We start from the raw sequence: 19,522 nt of genomic DNA, 5'->3' as shown, positions 1-19,522 counted from the left end.
ATACTTTTGCTGCTATTGATATTGTGCACATTTAAGCCTGTTCATTAGCAGATTCATACCTAAAATCAGTCAGTGAAAAAAATACCATGTGTCATCGAATTAGTAGATCAGAGCCAGGGGTTATTGGACAGAGATCACCATCTAGTTGCCTTTTAAAATGACACTGTATCACGATGTACATATTTATCAAGCGTGTTCTGCAGGCATATGCTAACAGAATGTATGTATTATTGAGCACACATTAGTGTTTGAAGTGAACTCCTTAAATGTTGTACACTTTTATTATTTCAAGTACCTCATTCTCAAATAAAGCAACAATATGCAAGTTTTAACATGTTCGTTTTTGGCGAACCCCACTCTTCGGAAAAGTGAAACTTCAACAATGTTTAATATACCATAGAAAATAAGAGCCTGTTTATTAGTCAACAAAACAAAGGCAACTTTTAGTTAGTTAGTTTCTCATTTTATCTTCCTGTTTACTTAAAATATTTACTTAGTACTTCATATGAAAACATTGTCTGTGACCAACTGCTGTATTTAACAATGTCATATAAATTTGCATTTACCAGAAAGTCCTCATTTCCTCTTGCAGTCCTGGCTTTTACTTTAATTAGTGTATTTAACTAATAGACTGAGAAGATATACGACTTTACCAACCTGAAGTGTCCCAGGTTGATCTAGTTCACATGGACCAGTCAAGTAACATGTTTTCAAAGATATACTGTTTTGTGTGATGGCAGCTTGACTTTAAAATAAAGGTTAGGTTGTATTAGTTGCATTATTTTCTACCGAAAGTCGATCACACAGAATTTTATTTTTTTTTCTTACATTTTTGTACCGATTTGTACAACCTTATGATGAATTGGTAACTGTCAAACTTCAGCTTCAGTCACAAGCGTTCCATTGACTCCCCTCACTTCCAATATTGACTGCGCTTCTCTACGGGGCCCCATTGAACCACAGCAGTACACTGTTATATGGTTATAATGACATCACATTTATCATTGTATATGGTTATAAAAACTTTTTTCTTTGTTCCAACTGCTTTGGATCGATGAATCCATTTATGGTGAAAGATCAGGAAGGGAAGCTTACACAGCAATTAGGACACTGAAAGGAACTGAGCTTTTATCTTCCCACACAGAGCCTGGTGCGTCTCGCTGCAACCTGCAAAAATAATGTGCTTTTTTATCTCTGCTGCTTTCCATACAAATAGAAGCCATTTGATTCTCTACAACGGCAACACACTATTTATGCTGGATCAATGTCAGGTGTTGTTCTTTTGGATTCAGTGGGAGCTGCATGGGATTTAGAAGGGCTTACGGACAATGAAGTTCAGAAATAGAAGAATCATTTGACAATTTCAGCTCATGTCCTCAGCATTGACAATGAAAGTATTCAAATCATGATGACGATCATAAAATGAAGACCCAGGGAACCACAAATATTAAAAGCAAACAGTCTCTTCCTTCTTTTGCCCACGGTTTTATACGTTTGTTTCATTGTTGTAGTTGCATTCCATAAATGTAGTTAGAGACATTTAAATAGTTTTATTGGATTTTTTTCTTTCCTTATAATTTTCACTTCAGCCATATTCACTCTAACAACAGAAACATAATGTTGTTGTGCCGTCCAACCGAGCCGGAAATCTAATTTCCAGTGAGCAATAGTTTGTACTGTACTCCCTGGTGCTTTAAAATGTGATTTTGTGTTTTAGAAAGACATTCATTTTTGGCTAGGCTCCAACTCTATGATTTTTAAAACCACAAAGTAGATAAAATGGAATAATACACTAAAATGTTCTGTTGCTTTGCAAAACCGGAAAGGGTTTAACTTCTAAGTGAAATAATTTGTTTGTGGTTCAATTATACCCTTTGTTGAGCCCTATCTGTGCAGAGGCGTTTGAGTTGCATAATAGGACACATGCACAGTATATTAGAAAACCTAAAACCTATCTTTGATGCACAGTTTTCAGAAGACCTTATTATAGAAGCTTAAAGACTTTAATGACCATGATTAGGATATGCAGCTTGTTGCTCAACTGGTTCTGAGACACAAAGTTTAAGCTGTCTTTGTTCAAAAATGTTCTTTTATTTGCTTGCTTTCAGGGACTTTTTGCATAATGAGTAATTGGAAAGAGTAGCTATGACTTAGCAATGCTCTTAGTTTGAGTTTACTGAGAAAGGAAACAGTTGGTTAATAGTAATGATTATTAAAATCACCTGGACCAAGAAGAGGCTTCCAGGAACAGACCTAGAACTACTTTATCAAATATTATCAAAGTTATTTGTAAATGCATTTAACTACATGTATTAGTGATGGTATTTGCATCTGAATATCTTAAATCTATGTTCATAAATGTCCATGTTTTGGTCCTAATGTTGGTGTCAGTTTCAGATGAAAGATAATGTGAGAATGGTAAACACATATTTAACACATTTCTGCTGAATTGGATGACTGCACTTACAACAGACTATTTTGTGGAGTTTTGAGCTAAAAGTGTAACTTTTACCACCGTATAGATGTCACCCTTCTTTAAGTAGAGCATCTAATTATAACCTATAACAGCACACACTGCAGACTATTTGGCATCTGTATCTATGTGACCATCAGAACGGAAACCTTTCCAAGAATCAGTGCAGTGCACAGAAGCTTGTCAACACTATTAAAGTGTGTTGTTGGTCTAATGAGTGCGGCACACTTAATGGTAGCTCAAACCAATCACGGTGGATGCTCAGCACCATCTGGTTGTATCAGGCTTAACCTTCAAGTGCAGTAATTGAATGTAAATAGCACAGTCTGACAGCAGAGAGATCAGTTGCTCGGGGATTATTTAGATAATAGACTGAGAAGATATGGATATGTGTGAAAGCAACCCTCCTATCACAAGTACTAGTTGTGCTTTTTTTTTTATAATACTACTTACTAAGCCGAATATGAAATTGGGCTGGTAAGATGTTTTGAGCCATCACACATATTTCTGTCATATATATATATATATATATACAGTATTTATATATATATACAAAATCCTGTAAATTCAAATTACACACAAGCTTGTTATGCTCATGTTTCATGAATGAGACAACACTGTCCTTTTTTGGCTGGAATGTAAACAGTACTCTTCAATCCAAAAACAGAAACAGTAGAATAGCAAGAAATCCATTTACTTTCTGTAAAAGTTGTCGAGTTAAACACAAAAGTAAATTTAAACCTAAACTTCCACATTATCACCTAATACCAACAACCTTAGTTTCCAAGACAATCAGTGGAACACATTGGAAAAATTTCACATTTTAAATAGACATTCAAATGGATGACAAGGATCACATTACCAACACAAGTTATCTTCATAAGAAATTGGCTTCAAAGAGGACCAAGAATAAGTGTCAACAACGCATCATGGACTGATGCATTATGGCCTGAACTGAAACGGATGTGTATTAATAACAGCCAATGTTCCAACAAGAGCTGAAACAGAATTCCGGACAAGGATATTCCGTCACCATGCCTTCGCCTTTGTCTTCCCACTACACTGATAAATGTGTGTGACCTTCAGGTGACGATCACAGTACCTCTCTAACACTGGTGCCTGAATCTACAATATCACCTGTGTGTGTGTGCACGTGCATGTGTGTGCGCGTCTGTGTAGACCATGAGAGCTTTGACAACTCCCGAAGGACCAATTAGAGGTGAAAAAAGGGAGAATGTCAGCTACTGAGTGTGTGCGCACACGCAAGTGCTCATGTCTGCTCGTGAGTGTGCACCTGAAGACGGTATCCACATGTCCAGTATTTCAACCATACAAACACAACTGACCCAATTGATAGTCCACTCACCTTTTGCAAAAAAAAAAAAAAATGTTTTAAAACAATGATGGTGATTAAAAAGTTATAACTCAAATATGTCCTTGTATATTTTTTTTTATTTTTTAAAACCTATAGTACATGAAGCAGAATCATTTTTTTGTTGAGTACACTCTTGTGTCCTTGCCCAGAGGCATCACACCAAAGAAGTATTCCTGCAGAAAAGAAAGGACCCAGAGCAGGTCAGTGGTCTTCAAACAGCAAAGTCAACTGATGACATTTATCCTAGCTCGTGAACATATGACCTCCAATATGGACGCCATAGGGCACATAACATCACATTAATGTCCCATCAAATAAACCTAAATGCTAAAGCAAAAGGGAGATGCCAAAAGCTGTTTAGATTCGTTCCATCCAAAGGTCAGGATTTCTAAGGATAATGTTGTGAATGTGACATCTATCAAAGTCACATAGGAGAGCTGTCAGCCGATTTATTTTAACAATCATTTTTATTTATTTTTTCACGAATGGAAAGATTTCAATGGTGAAGTTGTACCAGTAATTAGCAGTTCGGCAACAATGAAACTGCGTTCCCATCATGTGACTTTCATGTGTTGCTGGATTTGCTTTCTGGCCTCTTCAAACACGCTTTTGTTCCCTCACACTCTAATAACTTTCAGAAACAGCTCAACTTTTTGATTTGTTCAAACAAAAAACTCTCGGGACCTTGACCGTGGCTCTGAGCTTGCAGTACTTTGTACTACAAAGGAAAACAGTGGTTGTGCTGACAATATGTTTGCTGTTGACACGAGTAAAAACATAGTTTGATCTCATGATGAAAACAACTTTCTGGTGTGGAGGGAAAGCTACTCGGAAACTTTGTCACTAACAGAACAGATTGAAGCTCATCCACCATCTACTGGATGTGATCACCTTTCTCTATGTGCTCCGTTCACCAGCATGTCAAACAATAATTGGACTTTCTACAGATTGTCCAGCCTACTTTATCGATTAGGAAGTACAGTCAGATTTGCCTGTTTGATAGATTTTCAATTTTAAATATTACCTAGGCACGCGGGTTACTTAGATATACAGTAGATAGAGTAACTTCTTGGTTTACATAACAATCCAAAAGTGTGCCATGAGTGCTTTAAGACTTAAAATAATAACATATCAGTTTCAGAATCTATAATGTTTATCATACAAATGTTTTCAATAATACTAAGGAAAAGTTTTGAATATACCCTATATGTCATTGTATTAGCCTGGTTTATAGATGGGATTACAATCATCTAGGAAAGAAAATAGATCATCTTGGTTATCTTGGAATATACCCTAATGACTGCAATCCAACTAATCTTGGACACATGGGGGTAATCCATTGTCGGGGTATCCCTCTTGTTTCAGCCCTGCTGGTTGTCCTAACTCAGGCGGTCAACTGAGATTTTGTTGTGAGTCAAATGATGATACAATTGACAATGTTGGGAATGGCCTCGGAAGAACCAAAACAGTGCGCATTTGGTGCTAAATAAGAACAGCACTTAGACTGTCTAGACTAGGGGTCACAAATTCTGCCTTCATCGAGCTACACAAAGTAGGTAAGTAAGTAAGTAATGGTTATTTCTAAAGCACCTTTCTAGACCACAGCACTTTAACAACCAAAAACAATACATAACAACATATACAACAATAACAACAAGACAAACACAGGATCCTAGAAAATCATGGAAAAGCCTGCACAAATAAGAATGTCTTAATAAAGGGCACACACTTAATAATAAATGAATAAACGTATAAACATGATATTCCTCCAGATAACACAAAATTCGACCAAATAAGATGTTTATTGTATCAAAAAGACTTTTGGAACAGGCTCATAATGGGCTACTCCTATGGTTGAGGGACCACGTTGGTGACCCCTGGGTAGACCTATTTTGATACCATCTTCAAGTTATATTGTTAGATTATTTTAATATTTCAAGTCTATATCTTATTGAAATAGTGTAAAATTGTGTCATTTGTTATATTTGTGTTGTTTATTTAGTATTTATTGTGAATACTTTTTTTAATGTCAAATACAAAAAATTCAAAAAATATAAATTGCCTCTAAAATGGGTGTTTTGGTACATTTGGTACACATGTTTAACGTGGCATCTGACAAAGAACTAAAAGCAGACAGAAGGCCTAAAATTAAAACATCTAAAACATGGTTACATATTCCATTAGTGAAGCAAATACTTTGTTCCTTTTTTCACTTTGTATAATAGGAATTGTTTATGACTGGAAATCCACATTCACGAGTGGTGAGTCAATTATTCTTATTCAGATTTTGGCATTCTAGTTTTGTGTGGTATCTAATAAAAATGTGTAATATTTTTCATTGCATGTGTGTTGGCCAGTGCTATGCTATTTTATGTTTTTGGTTTTTACACTTTAACAGTGAAATAAAGATGTATTATTTAAATCCATTTTTGTATCTATTAATCTAATTTCCTCGTAATATGTAGGCAATTTAATTATAATTATTAATTAATCCAAAGATCACAGTTAAGTTACTAAACTGCAAGAAAGTTTTTTCTAAGATGAGAAATGGTGAGATCTCTCCCCATGTCATCAACAAAGTATATACTGTATTTCAGAAAGCCGCAATAAAATGAGTGTGTGGATTATAGATCATAATAACAATAACACGTAAGCTTAATCATCTAGTTTGATTTAGTGCAGTGTTTACATGCAGTTATGACAAAAGGAAGTGAGCTGAGGTTGATATGTGATAGTCATGGGGGAGGGTTGTATATGCAAATGCTTTTAACTGACCACACGTTGACCTATATTCATAATATTTAGTCAAGTTATTTTCACAATCAGAGTGAACGCATATTATCTGCAGTGCATGTATACGGTAGATCCTTGCTTTAAGTTGAATGGCACAAAACCGTTTGAGCTAAAGCTCTGTATTATACTGAGATCATTTACAAGCAGGCTTTTAGTGGCGTTCCCACTCACACAAAGCACAGAACAAGACAAGTACATGGTGGGCTGTGTAATCCCTGCCCCCTCGGATTGACCCCAACACACCAATGCACGCACCATGTCACCAAGCGATCCATTGGAAACAATTAACAAAGTCCCCAACCAGTAATCCTGCAAACCTGAGCTGCTTTAATCTTGACAAAAGAGAGACAATATAGGTCTGAATGTGTGTTTTTGCGAGCTCTGTTTGGCACGATTGCTCTTGGGATAGACTCAAATTTAATTTTCTTTAGTTGACAGTAAAGAGGACTCCAAGCTGTGTGTATTGCAACGTGCATTGAGAACAATTAGTGATGGCTTGTGTTGTTGGAAGCAGATGGCACCTCAGGATTAATAAATGTTATGTAACCTTGAGGGAGGTTTCCCAGTAGAAAGAAAATTAAGAAGAGGGAAATAAAAAATATAAAAAAAGGGAGAGTAAGTACTGTGGCTTCGTTCAGGACAATATTCCGATGTTGCACTTAATTTTAATGTGTCATCCATATGTGACAGTGAAGCCATTCATCTCATTGTTATTTAAAATAAGAGTTCAGAAATATTAGTAAGGTTAGTCAACACTCAGTTTGACTAACAAAAACTCTCCTTGTTCAGTTGTTTTAATTTTCAAAACAAGGTTGTAAAAAAAAAAATGAATTCATTAATCAAGAAGGTTTGCTTACTGCATATTAAAGATAACCCTTTTATAAGAAAGACATTTTTAATTCTCTAATGCAACCACAAAAAAGTAATGTGCTGTGTTTACAACAACACTGGCTATATACGTTTGTTCTTCCACTTCTGAATTATACATTTACATGTTTTCTCTTTGCTTTGATTCTATAGAAAAAAACATGCCTCTAAAAATATTTGACAAAGAGTAAAACCTTCCTTTCCTCAATTTCAATTATATCACTACTGCACTTTAATAACCTTTAAAAATATTTGAAGTATAGACTTAAAAGCCAGACCTTCACAAGGAGCCGTATTAAGTGTTCAAGGTGCACTTTTTAAAAAAACTAATAGAGAAAAAAGGTTAGGAGGATAGGAGAAGATGCAACCCTTTTCTGAAGAGTCCATAAAATGTTCTGACTTAAGAAGTTCTTGGTTAATGTGTAAATAAAACAAACATAAAAACACTTTAGAAACCATGTTCTACATTTTAATTATTTGTAAATTATATGCAAAACAGATCTGTCATTTGTTGAGTTTCATCTTGTACATTCGCTTTGCTTTTATTAGTGTTACATTACGATGCAAAATTGTCTAATGGATTAGAGTCTCTCTAAGAAAGGGCATATATGTATTTAAACATGCTGCAGCCTTTTTTATTCTTCTGAAACCCAAGCAGTCCAAGGCAGCACTAAAGACATGGTTGCTTAAGTGGTGTGAGGCAGTGGAACCACAAAAAAGGTAACCCTAAAGCATTTTTATATGCATCTGACTTTTTATCTCATTGATTTTTACAACGGCTTATGTGTCCTACAGGTGTCAGACATTTGTTTGGTTTTGCAGTATCTACTAGAAGTCAAACACTCTACTATCGTGCAAATGATGACTAATTAAATCAAACTACATCTGTGGCACTAACATTATATACAGCCGTACACTTGTTAACAAGAAAAAGAAGAGCCTGATAGCTACAATAATGAAAACAATTGGATTCTTGTCGTCCAAACTTTTATCTAAAGCAGAGACCGTCGAGAGCGAGAAAACATGAACTTGTTAAACCAACGAGTTCTGTTAAAACAGTCCCTGCGTGAAGCTTACTTTAGAGAGCTCTGTGTGTGTTATTTTTTTGTGTGGGGCTGTGTTTACGAGATTCCGCACTGATCTTCTGTTTGGACTTCTTGCGTTCACAAGGACATTTCATCATGAGAACTCCTGTTTTATGGCTGACAGAGAGACCACAAACAGCAGGGGCACAAATACAGACAGACACAGTCCTTTTGTCACTTGCCTCTAGAATTTAGCGTGCCATTACAATGCAAATGAGCCAACATCTCCCCTTGTAAACAACTACCAGGGAGTTGGAAATAGGGGGAGCGACATTTGGAAGTAAATGTGTGACAGCCAGTGCTCAAATGAAGTGCATATGTTCACTTCAATTTGTTTCTATGCACTTAGAGATATTTTCACACTTAAAGACTCAATGTTATTATTATTGACAGGAGACAAATTCACATAGGAGGAAGTTGTGGAGTCAAGTGAGAACTTTTTCCAGAAAACATCAATTATTAATTCAAGGCAGCCCCGGCTTCCAGCACAGCCCTTCTATATTTGTCATTTCACCACTGGCAACAGGCCACGACCAGCCTCACACTGGGCTTCTGACACTAATATTAACCATGCACTCCAACCCAGGAATAAAAAAGACAACTTCATGCATTTATTCCAGGTGCATATTCACTTGATGAATGCTACGCCTCTGTACTGTTGTGTTGTTAATCATCCACATTAACTACACAAAAAAACACATATCCCTTTTTTGATTAAGTTTTGGATTTGCTTTTGGAAGAAGAAAAACTACAATATAATTATGCTGAACTCAAGAAATAGTTAGAAACTTTGAATTATAAATGCGTTCATATTTGTTAGCATTTTACCTGTCAAAAAAATTATTGGAATTGTTCATGTAAACTTGAGTGTTTCTTTTATATGTTAGACAGTAATAGAATAACATGATATGATGTTATAGCATTAATGTCATTAGCAAATATAATAAACTCTTTGTGTTCAGCTAAATAATTCAAAGGATTCACCAAAAGCGTAAAGTTTAAAGGATTTCAAAATAATAGCCTCCCAAAACCTTTCAACATAAAACAAAGCCAATCCAACCAGAGCCAGTCTCAAGTGTTGCCAATCTAGTCTTAAAAAAAAAAAACTTAACTTAACTTCCCCCTTCTTGTATTTTAGTTCAAACTTTATTGATTTCATTATCACTTTTCCGAATTAACAAGAAATGTTTGAGTATCTGTTCTTCTGCATGTGCAACATAATTTGGAACTGACTTGCAGCAGACATGGAGAATGGATGAATAGAATGAGTAGTTCACTGCCCTCAAAGTGGGTGGTGGATAAAAAGAGCACAGTTAGTGCAAGATACTCTGCACAGGTGGGAAACTGCTCATGTGCTTACACACTGGTGGGTCAATATCATAACATAGAACAACAGTTCTTATGTAACTTTTTGTTGGTTTAATATAGAAAACAAAACATTTTTTTTCTTCAAACATGTTTCAATAGAATACTTGATGCATTCAATTTGTAAAAGTGCAACACTTTTACACCCAATATATTTATGTCCTCAATTGTGAATGTATTGCAAATTGAAATTCCCCTCTTTGAGGGCGTTTTTATTTTAAAAAGAAATAAAAGGTGAATAAAATAAAATAAAAAGTCAAAATATTGATACAAGTGCAGTGTCTGCTAAACCAAGTGTTGGTGCTTGGTAGAGAAGAGTGATCAAGTACGGCCAATATAATCAAAAATTTCTATCCTAAGACATGTGCAAAACTGGTTATGCAAAATCATTCAATGAATAATGTTCTTGGAGGTCAGACCCCTAATTAATTTACTAACTACTGTCAATCTGATTTTACAAACCCGATTCTAAACATGCTAAACCCTAGAGAACATTGTGTTGCACCCCCTTAGATGTGTAAGTTGAGTCAGTGATCCTCAACCACCTTAGGCATTTCTTAACTGCCGCACAGAAAATAAAAATGTACGTAATTTCTGTTGTATTGATTTTATTTCAGCTGGTCTTGTTCAATTTGATTCAGGAAATAAGACAAGGCTAATGCAAAATGAACAAGAAGGAACAATTCTGTCTCACTGTGCTTTTAAGTTCCTGGGAAATACTATTATCAGCAGCGACGGATGGAATCTATTAACTATTCAGCATTAATCTACTTTCACTAACATAATATACTCTGACTTGCCTTCCTCTGTTCTCCTTTCACCTCCAATTAAAGCCAACAAAGCTCATGAAAAGGACCACTTCACACCAAGATGTGTTCTCTTTGTGCCTGTTTGCCTTGCACTCATAACAGGCAGCGAAACATGTTGGGGAAAATAAGATCGCATTTAGTGGATATGAAGCTCTGAATCATCTTCTGAACTCATCTGTTAACATCTGAACAAATACTTGATAGCTGAGCATACACACACACACCAAACCTTACCTTCTCTACCACCTTCCTATTGAATTAATAGAAACAACTCACATGTATGTTGACTCTGGTTGTAATTAATGAATACTTTCCTCTCATTCACCTAATATTTACTTTTTGTGGCGAGAACTAACCCACACATTGTTAAGAGTCCTTTTTTCTACAATTTTATTTTAATGTCATGATGTGCTGGTGACCCTTTTTCCCTAAGTAGCTGGGATACGTTCCAGGATTCATAAAGTGAACAAGCACACTACACAAACCTCTACAATAACAATAGATCCAATAAAACATCTGCATGTATTTGCGTTGGTATGGCATCGCCTTGATAGCAACCACTAGTGGTGGTACTGGATAATGAATACTCAGATAAGGGCTTAAGGCAGTCCTTAAAAACGCTAACTCACTAACATGACTCGTCTCATGTAAGTTTCATGCTGCTTCCGCATGATTTTTATTCTCTTTGACCTGACTTTGATGAACAGCATCCTACTGTATTAGCAAAGAGTGTGCAGCAGACCTACATGGCTGTAATTGGAGGAGCTGTCAGGCCATGAAGATAGGGAGGCTGAACGTTGTCTTCAAACAACGATTTGCCGGCACTCTTCCAGACAGATGCAGTTGAACACCTGTCAGAGCGAAAGTGTGAAGCAATGTCAGCACAAGCGGCTGCTGTTCACATGCATGCCAATTTGGTGTCTGCTCTTGCCCGGAGTCATGGACACAGGAAGGACTGTATCCACATTACTCCATTAAGTACAAAAATGATGGCTAGGACAATGACCTTCTCCTAGTCAGGGAAAAAATTACCATGAAAAGGGAGCGGCACATGAGCCTGCGGTCCATAGTTGGCTAGTATTTTTTTTTTTAACTTAATTACGTGATCTCAATCATATTACATTTGACATGTCATGTATGCCTTAAATGTGTCAAGTATAATAATTGCACGTGCGGCACAAATTAGAGCTGGCCAACACAGCTGAATGACTTGCTGAGATTGATAATGAAGATAGATCATTCTATGCAGAACTCAAGACAAGTTCTAATCAGAATAACATAATGTTGTGTAAAATATTGAATAGTTGCTGTGTTACCCTAGTATTATTACGTCATTAATCGTAGAATTATTCCATGAGTAGTTGTAGTATTACTCCACGAGTCACCGTAGTATTGCTTTGTGAGTGGTCACAGTATTACTCTGTGAATAATCCTCGTATTACTCCGTGAGTCACAGTAGTTTGAGTATGTGAGTAATCATAGTATTACTTTGAGAGTCACAGTAGTATTAATATGTGAGTAGTAATAGCAGGATAGTATTACTCTGTGAGTCCCTATTACAATTACACCACGAGTTACAGTAGTATTACTCCTAGGCTCATAAACATGATTTCTTTATAAGTACAATAAACACTTGTATGAATGTATTAATACATTTGTTTTACTTGTTGTATCGACAATTGTTCACGAAAATATGAGTCGTCGCTCCCAAAGTCTCAACTTTTTTAAAACTACTGTCTCCGATCTATATATTTTTCGATTGTATGTGATTATTTGCCTTATTTGCATAAATAATAATAATACTATGAGAAATTTAGCTCTTAACTTGCTTCACATTCATGTGATTGTCTGGTTTCGGATGTTGTTGTTTTTTCTGATTATTACATGTAATTGATTAATACTTTACTTTATTATTGCTCCATTGATGAAATATGGCATCAAAAATATCTTTCTTGGTATTTATTTATAATTCGCCATTTTATTATTGAGACAACACTAATTTGTTTATTAATTTGTTCCAGAGCTTTATTCAAACAGGATTTAGATATTAAATCATAAAGGTATACCATCTATTTGGATCTGAGAACAAAATAAATGATTTCAGTTTGTCTTTTTCAAAAGACCCAAATCAAATTTTGGGATGAATTTACTCTCAGAAAAGTTTAAACCAACATAAAAAGCCTTTTATCGATGACGTGTATGTATAATTGTTCTCTACCAACTTGTTAGGATTAGACTGGTTGTGATTAAGAAAATCTCCCTTGTTTTGTTAGTTTGAGTTAATTCAGAAGGGTTTGTTTTGACAACACATTACTGGTGGTTGTTTAAACGAATAATTCAACCAAAAAAGGGGAGGTGCTATAAAAACGGTCAGACTTGTAGGAAATGCATCTCCCAATGGACAATAGGGATCAAAAGCAATGATCACACTTCTACTGTTTTGACTTGATCTACCGAAAGTACCTGCAGAGGCACCTGGATACACACACATACACACAGAGTCTATTGTCAGGGCAGTTATCACATGTCAAACAGCATTAGCACACAGAGAGGGTTTCAGGGCTTCATTAGCATTCAAAGCTCTGACAGTGAACTCAGACATTAGAACACATCATCTACTGTGTGTTTAAGAGAATTGAAATCTGATAACAGCATTCACGCCACAAAGGATTTCTATCTCCAAAAGACCTCGGTTAAGCTTCCACCTTGAAGCCCAAAATGAGAAATCGTTTTGAACAGTCTTCAATTTGGAAGTATTATTACAATGGTAACTGCTCGCTGACCTTAACTTCCTTTTCTCCAACTTCTTTTCTGTTGGTTGTCCTCCTGATAGTGGAGGTCAATGGATGTTGCTTATCAATGTCATTTGTTGCAGCCCATGAGTTTCATTACTTGGCATGTAAACATATATTTTTATTTTATTTACAAAAAGATTCCCCAGTGTTTTGTAAAATGCAGTATAATTCCCTGGCTTGCAGCACAATGCTTCCGCTTCAGTAGTGCTTGAGCATTCTGCCTGTTAAAAATGTTTTTTTTCTAAGTAGCTTAAACCTTAAATAAAACATAATTTAATTGTTTCCCCCCAAATTGATATTTTAGATAATCCCTACTTACATATTGAATCTGTTTAAAGGTTGAATAAGTAATTTCACTTTAAAAGTATCACCAAATTTATAAGTTCTGCGTATGATGAAGGGGTAATGTTAAAGAGAAATGTGTATTTGTCATCGCCGATGAGGGAGAAAATACTTTCTTGTAGGGTTAAGGTTCCTCCTGGAATACACAAATCCTCCATAGTTGCCTATGTGATGTAGGTTGAGAGCACAACACATTGGTGTCCTGGAGGACCCTTTTATTTCTACACAATACTTTAAAACATTCTCTAAGGAGGTAAATGCAAGTGTGTCATTGCTTAGACCTCTGCTGCTCTGACACCTCCGTCTTCGGTTACAAACTGCTACTAAGTTGAAACATTTCCCTTGTGTATGTTTCCTATTGTACCGGGTATGCACGAGTATACCACAGACAGAGCACTAGATCCTGGTACTCATCAATGTCATCAGGGCACATACAGTCCTCCTCGTGTCCTCCTCTGATTCTCTTTATTTCACCTACAGGAAGCCCGGGGCGATTGACAGCTGTCAGAAATAACAACAACAGATGGACGTTTGTGATTTTATTTTCATTAAAGACGTGTCAACCAGAGGTCACTGGCAGCAACAATCCAGCCTTGGAGGCTGTACTCAAGAAAAACCAACGGTATCGTGAGAGTTGATTATACTCACTGAATATTATTTTTCTTCGCTCACAAGGTCAAAGTTCAACAAAACTGTACGGACTTGAATCAATATTTTCTAATCAGGTTTCTGCTTTTCGCTACGGCTATGTAGCTGAACGAGAAGCATTTATTTTCTATTGATGCACAGTTAAAAATACATGTTACATATATTCAAGGTTAAAGGCTAATAAAAACCTCTTTCTTATCAGCAAACCACTCTGCTGATTAGCAAAGCCATCTTCAGAAAGACTGCAGAAGCCCATTGAAAGTGTGATGCTCAAGTCAACAACACAAAAGAAGAACAGGGCCATAGGACTTTCTTAGATATCATTGAAATAAAACACTAATCCTCGCCTTTCCCAACAGGGTCACCATCGCCCTCCACGAAATGAAATGATCCTCATCCTCTCTCATTACTACTGTCCTCTTCGTGTCCTTTAACACATGCATGAACCTGATTGGTTGTCGTTCCCTTGTTATCTGATACCACTATTGCTTACATCCAATGTGTCTCCTGGCTCTCCCTTCCACTTCTCCAAACCATCTGCTCGCCAGATTTTTTTTTTCTCCAGACTACTCCACACGAGCCTTCCCTCTGATAAGTTCTTATTCCGTCCTTCCCAGTCCCTTACAACGATAACCTGAAAATCGGAGACTTTGCCGCGTCAAAATCTGCTTCCTGTCTTTGTCTCCTCTGTGCTCATATAAGTCCTTCACCAACTTTTTTCTACCCTGCCTACACTTTTCTCTTCACCTCTCTCAATCGCTGTCAATGTATCTAGAAACTTCAGCTTTATCAATGCATCTCATCAGGTGAGTCAAGATAAATTTAATTTTTAAAGAAAGTTAAAAAGATAAACAGAAAAACATTTAATATATATAATATACACATATTTGACTCACTGTATCAAACGATGTAACAAATGTGTGTGCTGCTCTGTTGTCCGTAAACTAGTACTCTTGTAAGCCTTGAAGAAGCACTGATTGAATAATCTTCCAAATAGTTGTTTTCATTGCTAATCATCTGGTTATCTAAATTAGCAGAAAAGCAATGGTATCATTAATCAATCACTGTTGATTAGTGTACTGAATCATATTACTGTGTGTTCGCTACAAACCAGGCAATTTGACTAATCCACTGAAATAGTAAAATGGCAGGGAGCCATCAGCTCTCTTCCTGGTCCCAGGTAGATGACAAAGCTCTCTCAATGATTCAAATAAGCATTTGCGTTAAAAAAAAAAAAGTAATTCAAAGCAGAATCAACAATTAATGTGGTCTGAGTTTTTAAAATCTACAATAAGATATCTTTCTCTTGAAAAATACATTTCAGGTCATCGAGAAATGTAATTTCTATGTATCGATGCAACTGCTCAATACATAAAGGGTGTTAACGGTCAAAACTAAATGATTATCTATCTCTCCAAATACTAGCAGTGTCTAGCTAGAGGGGTTTTAAAAAACATCGAATAACGGCCTGCATTACAGTTGTCATGATTTTTAACAAAGTAAAATCCTTTATGTCTTTTGGTTCTTGGCCGTTATACACTAAACAGAAAATAGGTGTGATAGAAAACACACAAAAAAACCTTTGTATTCTTACTGATATTAAAAGTTGAGAAATTACTATGGAACAAAGGATTTGATTTTGAGTTTTCAAAAATAGCAATTTCAATCACTCTTTAGTGATGAATGAAGCACAGCGAGCCACTAAATTTGCTAAATGCGCTTTAGTCTTCCTTTTTTTTATCTAGAGATTAAAACATTTAAATAAACACTGCAGCTTACAGATTTGGCAACTCCCTTTTTCCAAACCAAAATTAAACATTGACCGCCATCAAGCTGTCCAGACAGATTACAGAGAGAAATGTTAAAATCCCACAATCTGACAGTAGCTGGAGTGCTCCTTTTTTAGATCCCCCAAAACAGCAGACACGGATGAATCACAGAGAAAACAGGGACGGGCTGATGGCACATGATTGCAAGAGAACGGACACAGGGAAACATTCAATTCATGGAATAAATCGCTGAGAAAAATAAAGAAAAACCTCTACAAAAGAGCCAACTACTGTATATATTTTGCTTAAAGTAAATTAAAACACATGAGATCTGACAAATCGTATTACTGTCTCTCGTTAACTTGAACATTCAAATATTTAAGTACATTTAAAAACAAACTCTGCCTCATACGAGTTACTTATGAGAACAACAGTAAAGCATCTAGAAAGCAAAACAAAACAAAAAAAATCCAGTTTGAAGTTCTATCCGTTACGACAAGATGCTGCAACCCCGCAACGACAGCGGAGGATGTTGTTGAAGGAAATATAGAAATGATCCAAAGTTGTTTTCGGAGACGACTAACACAAACTAGTTCAGTAGTTTCTTGAATATCCTCGAAGTGATCTTCCTAACAAATCACTTTTATGATAAGTTCCAGGTGTTATACTTCCACCAGAGAAGCAACTTAAAAGTGAGATTTAATTCAGTCCAAGGGGGGGAACTGTCATATTTAAAAGGAGAAAAAAAAGCAAAGCAGTTGTCGGTGGAGGAAAACGCTGCGGGAGACACTTACCGCTGAGCGCCGAGGATGGAGCTTGAACCGGTGCGACCGCCACTGAATCCACCGAAGACGGAGTGAAGAGTGCAGCGTCCGCCGCTCTTTCTCTCCCCCTCTCTCGCGTCCCCCCTTCTCTCGCACCGATCCGCGCCCCGCCCCTCCCTGAAATCGCGCTCACGTTGAGGTTGTAAAGATGAAATAAAATACTGGTAAAAGCGAAATTGTTTATATAGGATTTAATTAGTAAACTTAATGTATTCCATGATCCAAGAAGTTGTTTTATTTGTTATTCATAAAGTAATTTAAAGAAAATACATTTGCGGTGATTTTCATTCATGTTATCCGTATTTGATAACACTGCAAATGACATTATGTTTTGTTCAATAGCAAACGTCTCTTTCGCTTTCATTGTGAAGAATTGTATGTAAAAACAACAGAATCAATCAACATTTTTGCCCAGAACATTAATTATATAAAGTCAATCTGATATAAAGTCCTGCTCCATCTGCTCACTCTTGGGCATTAACAAATGCTTGTAGTGAAGGTTTTAAGGATTTTCTTAGTTTAGCTCCTTATCTGCTATTCTAACTAAAAAACAGAATGTGAGCCTTTTGGAAAACAAACTGCAATTTCTTTGTTTTGGTTGCCAAAAACTGAGTTCAAAGGCCATGTGAAATATAATGTTATTCAATCTCAGAAACAACAGTTGAATGTGGTCCGTTTAAGAACTCGGACCTTCACGACAGCTGATGCCACAAGAAGCAATGATTTTGGCATATTAACAAATCTAAAACATGAACTGTAATACAAGGATCTCTAGCTTACATTCGTAGTTTGTCAGTCCATCATTTACCGTTAGCTTTATGTACTGAGCTTCTTAGTTTAACCTCTATATGTATGAACGGGGAGTGTCTGTTAAAAGTGATGACTTCATATGCCTTTTGACTTTTAAACTCTTCATGAACGGATGAAACCTTTAACAAACAATTTAAGTAGTTTTCCACCACCAATGTTACATTTGACAACCTGTTCATTGACTGGTTCCACAAATTTTAAAAATCCAATCAACAATGATTTAAGGCTTTTTTTTTTAGTTTGAGTGGAATCTGATCTAAAGTAGGTTAGTTTTGTGTATTCCTACATTAATTTGATTCACTGGTGCACAATAGTGACATCATCAAACACAAACACGCTGAAAGTAAATGCAATCACCCGTGCATTGTTTCATTGAATTGATATTCTTTCATAACATTTTATTTCAAACATTTTCCTTACGATCAAACAGATAAAAACAACCTCCTTTATGGAAATAATTATAGTCAAGTAGTAAATAAAGAACAATTTTATTTCAATTTGAATTGCGGAATATAAAAAAAAAGGAAGCTCAAATAATAAAAGTAATGAATCGTATTAATATTAATGTTTTTAAAACCATATTCATTCCAATGCCGATTAGAGTGATTGACTTGGCATTTAAATGGGCTGTTCATCTAAAACCTCTGTTTAAGTTTCCTCCCCCAGACTCTTTGTGTGCATCTCCATTGCAGCCAGTCTAATCCCTGTACGTACATCCGATGCTGGATTAGTCTTTTGAATCTTGGTACTTAATTGGACTTCCTCATATTGTTTACTTTGCAGCTCTCTATCGCAAGTATTTATGAACACAATATTCTGGTCACAAAATCTTGAACGATTTTGAGTACTGATGGTCATATGATAGTGTTTTTTTTCTTTGTGAATCCACTTGACTTTTGGATGCGATGCCTTTATTTGTTGAATGTCAGTGGTGACAACCGCCCTTTAATCTCGGGATAGGGCTCCCACCAGTCACCCGTGACTGCAAGAGCGAGATTAGATACTTTTTGGTTTCCAGCAGTCTGCGGCTGACCCTCAGAGAGGACCATCAGTCATCTGCTTGGATTTCTTTTTCGTTCACGTTTGAGTGGCGAGAGAAGATGGCACAAGACAATAGGGTTGGACCCTCTCAAGCTTGGGATGGTCTGATGAGTTTAATGTTCTACTTGAGGTTTGTGATGTTGTTTACACACACTATACCATCCGCATTCAGTCGTCATCCACTGGTTGTTCTAGCCAGGCTAGAAGTGTGGTCTGCTGGTGCCACACTTATCAGCCTATTGCAGCACACACAGAAACCGACAATCCGTCACACTCACACCCGAAATGAATGAAGAATATGTGTATTGTGGGAGTAGAGAAACAGGCTTTGAGAAAAACGCACACACAAACTCTTGATGGAAATGATTTTGCCGACCTAAGTGAAACCAGGGTAATAAATGTGAAATGAAAGTTATATAATATATTTAAAAAATGCATTGCTAGATGTAGGCCATTAGTGAGACAAAACTCTTTATATGTGTTTTTGTTGGTGTATGAAATGTTTTTTAACAAATTAAGGTTGTAT

At 36.3% G+C, this 19,522-nt stretch overlaps 1 protein-coding gene across 1 annotated transcript in view; it reads right to left on the bottom strand.

Moving 5' to 3' along the window:
• Window positions 1–17,229, bottom strand: part of LOC148063172 (cadherin-6-like) — a 55,087-nt gene extending 37,858 nt beyond the window's left edge. The window contains exon 1 of the mRNA XM_087810544.1: window positions 17,116–17,229. The gene's annotated coding sequence lies outside the window, so the exon portion shown is untranslated. The remainder of the gene's footprint in view (window positions 1–17,115) is intronic.
• Between the last annotated feature and the right edge of the window lie 2,293 nt (window positions 17,230–19,522).

Source organism: Callionymus lyra, chromosome 16, assembly GCF_982586985.1.
Source record: "Callionymus lyra chromosome 16, fCalLyr1.hap1.1, whole genome shotgun sequence".
NCBI lineage: Eukaryota > Metazoa > Chordata > Actinopteri > Syngnathiformes > Callionymidae > Callionymus > Callionymus lyra.
This window is presented reverse-complemented; position numbering and strand designations above follow the sequence as displayed.